Source organism: Erithacus rubecula (assembly GCF_903797595.1).
Source record: "Erithacus rubecula genome assembly, chromosome: 1".
Lineage (NCBI taxonomy): Eukaryota > Metazoa > Chordata > Aves > Passeriformes > Muscicapidae > Erithacus > Erithacus rubecula.
The window spans coordinates 105,930,541-105,937,677 of NC_136658.1; the positions used below are offsets into that span (position 1 = coordinate 105,930,541).

Below are 7,137 nucleotides of genomic sequence, written 5' to 3' on the forward strand. Positions count from 1 at the left end.
TCCCCTTTGTCATAGAATGGTTTGGGTCAGAACTTTAAAAAACATACAGTTCTAACTCCTCCACCATCCTACCAAATTGCTGGGTCTGTTTTATTTGAGGAGTGTCAGGACATAGAAGAGGGTTATTTTCTCTTCTTCTTGGAGTCTGCCAGTTTGAAGGAAATAAAGGTGTCCAATGGTGTTTAAGCAGTTGGTATTAAATAATGTGTTCATTGAGACACTTGGAAACCAGAATATCCATCCCAACATCCTCTGCAGTGGGTCCTGGTACAAATGTCACCTGCAGCCTCTCTGAGTCAGGCTTCTCCTCTCTGCAAAAAGCCATACACAGCTAACAGATAAATAGGAAGGGACAAACTCTGAAGGGCAGCACCCACCTCTTTTCCTGAGCCCTTTCCTGGCTACATGCTGCCCTGAGAAATGAAAACAAGTTAAAACCAAAGAATCACCTTGCAATTCAGGTCTGTGAGAGCACATTAAGGGGTTTGGAAACTGGAGTCCTCTGAGACCTGAAGAGCTCGTGGTTTAGTCCAGGCTGCCTCCAGATCCCAGGTCTTTGAGTAAGGAAGAGTTCAGGCAGCTCCTGCCCAGCAGCTGGGGAATTGTTCTGCCTTCCTTTACAGCCGAGCAACCACTGCCCCCAAGTGCCCATTTGGAATCTCATTTTTAGGTTGGGGTTCACAAGGATTTACAGAATCTTGGAATGGGTCAGGCTGGAAGGGAGCACCGTGGTTCATCCAGTCCCACCTCCCTGCTTGAGCAGGGCAATCCCACAGCACATGGCACAGGATTGTGTCCAGATGGGTCTGGAATATCTCCAGTGAGGGAGACTCCACGCTTTCTCTGGACAATCAGTTCCAGTGTTTGGTCTCTGAACAGGAAAGAAATTCTTCCTCATGTTCAGGTGGAGCTTCCTGGCCATCATTTTCTCCCCGTTTCTCCTGTCCCATTGCTGGGATCAGGGAACAGAGCCTGGTCCATCCTGTGCAGTGCTGGGGTTGGAGTCAGGACACCTCACCAGCCTCTCTCAGGGTGTACTCAGCTGCTCACAAAGCTGAGCCACTGCCTTTAGAATCCCACTCCCCCCTCAACACCTATAGCCTCTCAGAAACCATGTTGTTTTAATGTCTCTTTTTCCTGTGGCACTGTCTTTAAACCCTGCACAGGGGAAATGTATTCCTTGAAAGCCATTTCATTGTCAACATCAGTGCCAGACCATAAGTTTTGGTCTTCCATCCACTGAAATAAATAGGTTTCCTTCCTGAGCAATGGTCTTTGTCATCCAGAATCATTATATCTATCTTCCCTTTGCTTTTCAAATCAAACAAATGCACTCTTGGCTTTCTCCGGTGTTCATTTTCCCATTAAAAAGATATTTCCCCTGTAAAACTCAGCTTCTTTCTTACCTGAGCAATTACCTCCTTCTTACTGCTTTATTCAAATCTACTGAAGGTAATTAAACACATTCCTTTGGTGTGCACAGTGCAGAGTGTATCCTAAATACAATATTGCTTTGTGTTTAGGACAGCTATATAAGAATGGATTAATGGCATTTGAATCTCAGGTATCTGATACTACAGTTTAATAAAACAGGCCATGAACACACATTACAATAATATATACTTGAAATGAAGGATGGAAAGAGATACCACAATAATGCTTTCCAGAGCAGATCTGTGATTTGTGCTAACTTGGCTGTAATAATTTTGCATATCTAGGCTGATGTGCCCATCAAAAGGGGTTGGCATGAATACCAAGGAGAAAATTAGACATCAGTATGTTAAAAGCCATTTCTTTCCCTGTGACAGTCAGAGCCTAGTCCAATCCCTTTATCACTACCAGAAAATCAGAGCAACTGATTCAAGAGTTCAGAGAGTTCAGTTTGTAATGTGTACACACACATCAGGAAAAACATATGGAGAGGCTTTCCCTGTTCAGGCCAGTGAGTAATGCAGCAGTGTCTGGATTCCTCTCCCACACAGTGAGTGATCAAGCAGAAATCCTGCTGGGAGGTTGAGCAGGGGAAAAAAAAGTCCTGTTTTTGTTAATGTGATACTTTGCAATCAGGTCAGCAGCACTTCTGAGGCTGCTTCACCAATGACTCCCAGTGGTATCATGGCTTTACAAAGCATGTCTGGAAGCAGCAAATAATTGCCAGCAGGCAAAAGAGAATTTCAAGAAAAAGGAGACAAAATCACATATTTGGCTCTTCTGCCCAGGGGAGCAGTTGAGAATCCTGCAGCCTGTGGTGCTCAGGGGAAGAGGATTTCAAGAGAAAACCTCTGGAGCAAAGTTCTTGTAGGTGTTGCTGGAAGCTGCTGAGCAGGTCCATCCTCACTTGTGAACTGGTCACTCTATTTCCACCTCTAACTTTCTCTTTTGATTACTTTTGTAATCTACTCTTTAATCTTTAAGTACACAGACTACCACCCATTTTATGCACTGTTTCTGTTGAAGCCAAATCACCAGTGGAAATGGAGCTTTGCAAAAACACCAGGCCCTGCTCTGCACTTAAATAGAGTAAGAAATACACAGCCATAAAGACTAGATTTTATATCTTGAATTCTGTCTTTCATGTCAGTGCTCATCTTATTTCAGAGGTATCTACAATGTGCATAGAAAAGATGTCTGTGATTTCCAGGTGGTCTTTCATCTTGAAAGGATAGTGTGGCACAAAAACAGGGAATGAACTTTTCTTTGGGCTTTGTTGTTTGCACTTTTGCTTTCCACCATCTCAGCAATCCATGCTGTTTCCAGATTGAGTATTTGAGGAAACCTGTGTTTAATGCATCTGAGAGATGGGAAATCTAGGGGAGGAACGAGCCTGTTGGGAAGTGTTTTCCTCAGGGAGGAATGATTCTCTGGGCTTGGTGAAACAGGGAAAAGGGCAGCCAGGGCATGTAATGCTGCAGCAGCAAGGCTGAGTGCCTTTCCCTGGGTGCCTTTCCCTGCTCTCCCCAAGTGCTGTCAGCAGGTGTTATTTCCAGAACTGTGAGCCTCTTTGTCATCCATTCATCCTTCACACACACACCCTGCCTTTCTAAACAAACAAGCCAATTTCCAAGCAGGCTGAGTCTTATTAACTATACATTCCAGAATAGCAAAATGCATTCATAATTTATTGGAAAAGCATTGTAAACTTTCAAGCATTCAGCATTACAGTTTGGTTTTGGTTGTGTTGCATGGTGCTATGAGCTTTGGAACAAATTCATCTGCAAGTTCACAGTCTTAGTATTTGGTATCACTGGAGATTCCCCCTGTTTCCTAGATAGCACCTATCTTACTTTCTAATATATTTGCTACTAAAACTAGGATTGAGCCATGTGATACACATTACCTTTTCTACACTGCTCTGACTTGTTTGCAGGCCAGATCTAACACAGATACCACAGCAAGCTTCTCAGACAGACAATGGGTTGCAGAATGTGTGTTAACCAACATTTTATTCTAGTGTTGTAGTAGCACTACTGCAGACAGGATTGTGTTGATCACTGTATCTTGATTTCTCAGTTCAGCTCTCTTTCAGCTGATTAGCTGCTCATTTGTTTAGAGCTGATAGCCAGGGTGCTACAGATTTAAAATCCTTGTGTTGATTTTCATATTGGTGTCTTGTTTCTCATTAATTAATGGTTCCCTTTTCCTCCCCACTGCCCTTTTCCCTCTGTGCACCTGGCAGTTTAGCTGCTCCCTTCTCTGCTGCCTTCCAGGTCTGGGGTCATTCACAAATACCCATGAAACATTCACCAAAAGCCTCAGGAGCACCTGTGTGAGATCAGCTTCTGCTCAGAATGAGCTGCAGATCACAGGGATGTTGTGCGTGTTTCATTAACTTTTCATCACATCTAGACACAAGGTTTCTTGACCAGAATTTTCCCTAATGAACCACCTGAGTATTCACTGCCAGACAGCTTTTTCCACAATGAACTGCTCTGTGGAAATTATCTCATGGGGTGAATTGCACTGTAGCTTGTGATAGGAGTAGCACCTTCCCTTCCCTTCCCTTCCCTTCCCTTCCCTTCCCTTCCCTTCCCTTCCCTTCCCTTCCCTTCCCTTCCCTTCCCTTCCCTTCCCTTCCCTTCCCTTCCCTTCCCTTCCCTTCCCTTCCCTTCCCTTCCCTTCCCTTCCCTTCCCTTCCCTTCCCTTCCCTTCCCTTCCCGACAAAGCCACACAAATGTGCACAGCCTTGAACCTGGAATTTTTGCTCTGACATGTGATCTGAGGAAAGCTGGATTAATTCAAACCTGTGCCTACTAGAAAAAGAAGAATCAGCATCCTATCCACATAGACAATGACAAAAATAAAAGGGGACTGGGTTTGAACCTGAATTTGTGGGGCAGATGCAGCTTTTGGGCTTTGCTTATATTCAGGAATTAAAGGAAATTCAAGGCTGGCCTTGAGCACCTTGGGAGCAGCCCCATGTGGACATGCAGAGGCTTCAGCCTGCAGGTGGCACATGGAGAGCACCAAGTGAGGAAACAAATGCACAGAATCCCCAGGGGTTGGCCATAATAAAGAGAATTTCCTACTGATTCAACCCAGCCTTTGCTTCTCATGGTTCTGTAGCAGCTCTCAGGTGACTTGAAAAACCTGATCACAAACACGTTTGTCATCAGTGATGTGCTCAGAGAGAAAGGAGGGAAAGGGAAGGGGAAGGAGAGGGAAGTTTAAAATAGAAATAGCCTCCTCCAGATAAAACCAATCTATAAAATCATGATAGCTAATGAAAAGAATGTATGGGAAGGTCTTCTACACTGGAGAGAAAAAACCTGCAAAAGGAGTCAAGCCACTTCTAACGTGGCATCCATAGCATTTAGGCATTTGTCATGTCTTGCAACAGCAAGAACATGAGTCTGATTCATATTAATTAATTATTACATCAATGGGATACAAGAACATAGTTGATTAGTCTAGTTTTGGGGACTGATAGTCATGTTATATGAAATTAACATCTTCTGAAGGTGCAGGCCATGAACTCTGAGAAGAAATAGCTCTGTACAGGGATCTCATCACAGCACCACAGGGCCACACGGGCCAGTGACCAAAGAGGGAGGACGAGCTGTTCCAGGCAAAGGGTGCTGAAAATCACTGGACTTTCTTCTCCCACCCTGGGCCACCTCTTCCTCTGACCTTCTGGTTTGCAAAGTCAGAGTCCTGGCAGTGTCAAGCTGTTTAAATGTTGTCAGCTAGGCACTAGTTCAGCAAAGTCCTGAAGGACAATCACATCCATGTTCTGAAACCCTTGTCACTCTCCAGGATGAGAATCAGAGAAGCTCATCTCAGTGGGCTGCTCTTATTTCAGGCTTTTAAATTAACTTCATAGAAAAACAGATAAAGAACAGGATGATCCAATTTTTTTTCCCTTGAGAGAATGCATTAACATATAGAAGAGGCATTTTTATGTTATATCAATATTGACTGCTTCAGAGAGTGAAAGTTCTGGCAGCAATTCCACTGACACACCTTTAATCAAAGTAAGTGACATAAAAAACTTTGACAAGGCTGGTGTAAGTGGCACTTTGTTTGGCATGACCAAAGTTAGGGTTTTTGTAATTATTGTGGTCAACTAAAAAAGTAAAGCTTCATGGCCACACCACTGATGCAGCTAGTTGTTTGGGTTTTTTGTTCAATTTACATCAGCATTAACAAGATGCTGTCTGGTGCCTGGAGCTTACTGCTCAGAAACACACAGAATCATAGGATTGTGTAGGTTGGAAAATACCTCTGAGATGATGGAGTCCAACCATTATCCCAGCACTGCCAAGTCCACCACTGCACCTTGAAGCACCTCCTTAGGCAGCCTGTTCCAATGCTTGACAACCTTTTCAGTGAATAAATCACAACAAATAAACTGGTTAAGTTACTGCTGGTGGTCATCTCCTCTCCTGACCTCTTCTCCAGCATTTTGGGGTTTTTTTTGGACTCATCTCTTCACAACACACACTCCTAACCTTTAAAGTCAGGAAGGTTTTTCTCCTCTCTTCTTGTGCCTTCTACTTAGGGCTTGCATAACTATTTTATGATTTTCATGTTCCTCAATTTCTACATACTTTTACTTCTTTACCTTACCCATACTGATGTTCCATTTATATGGCATTCCTTGTTGAGGAAGTAAATATTCAGGACTTACAAAAAAACCCCTCAGGTGTGGGGGATTTAGAAGACTTTACCTTGGCAGGAGAGTTACAGCTGGAAAACAGAGGCAGCATCAGCAGGAACTGAGGATTTCTCTTCACCCATTACTGCTGCATTTATAAAGGCAAATGGCTAGAAAAGAAAAAGATCCACCAGGCCTCAAAAAACAAACCAAGTGAGGCAAGCACTCCTTGGCTCTGTGTTTTCCTTTCCTTGTATTTATTTTCTTGCCTCTTACTCCTCATCCAGTGCCTCTGAGCATGCCCAGCCCTCTTTCCTTGTGCAGCATCTCCTTGGATAATGTAGTCTGTGCAAATTGCAGCCTGGCAAACTGCAGACTCATCAGATGGCAGAGGCACAACACAAGGAGGTGCTTTCCCCTTGTAATCCTTTACTGCCAAAGAAGCCAGTAAATACAAAATCTTAATTTGCTTTGAGACACCCTATAGCAGGGCAGATCGAGCTGCCATTTTCCTTTGTTACAGCTGTGTTTTCTCTCTGCAGGATTAACAAGCATTACAGTGGATTTGGGGTTTCTGTGCTCTCAGGGATTGCTTGCAGCCTTCCCAGCCCAAGTGCAGCTGCAGCTCATCAAACCCAGCAATCTCTGCTTCTTCCTCATTAAAAAATCCAGGGCTGCCCCCGACTCTGTCTGTGTCCATGCCTGATTCCCACATCCTGTGGAAGAATGTGCTTCCAGAAAACTAGTCCTTTTCTCCAGGGCAGACAAGGCAGCATTGTGAGATAAAAGGAAAGTTTACTAGGCAGCACTGATTTAATGATGTTAATAAACCACAGCTATTAGTCCAATTACATAAGAGCAGATTACCTTGCCAGCCCTAATACCAGCAGATGATAAATGCAGATTAATCTCAGCTTCTTCACCGTATCCAGTTCTCCAGATAGGGAAATAAATGCCTGAGTTTATCTTTTTGTAAATTGCTCTGATATAGTTTAATTCTAACTTACAGAGGGCTTTCTGCCTGGCAAGGGAATTCCTCTCCC

The 7,137-nt window shown here is 43.7% G+C and overlaps 1 long non-coding RNA gene across 1 annotated transcript; it reads right to left on the minus strand.

The window, feature by feature from the left end:
* Positions 1 to 5,707: 5,707 nt before the first annotated feature.
* LOC306801817 lies at positions 5,708 to 6,507 on the minus strand. Its single transcript, XR_013774191.1, has 3 exons — positions 6,371 to 6,507; positions 6,168 to 6,239; positions 5,708 to 5,818 (listed from the first exon to the last, which is right to left on the minus strand). It is a non-coding gene; the product is annotated as an uncharacterized lncRNA (long non-coding RNA).
* Positions 6,508 to 7,137: the final 630 nt, after the last annotated feature.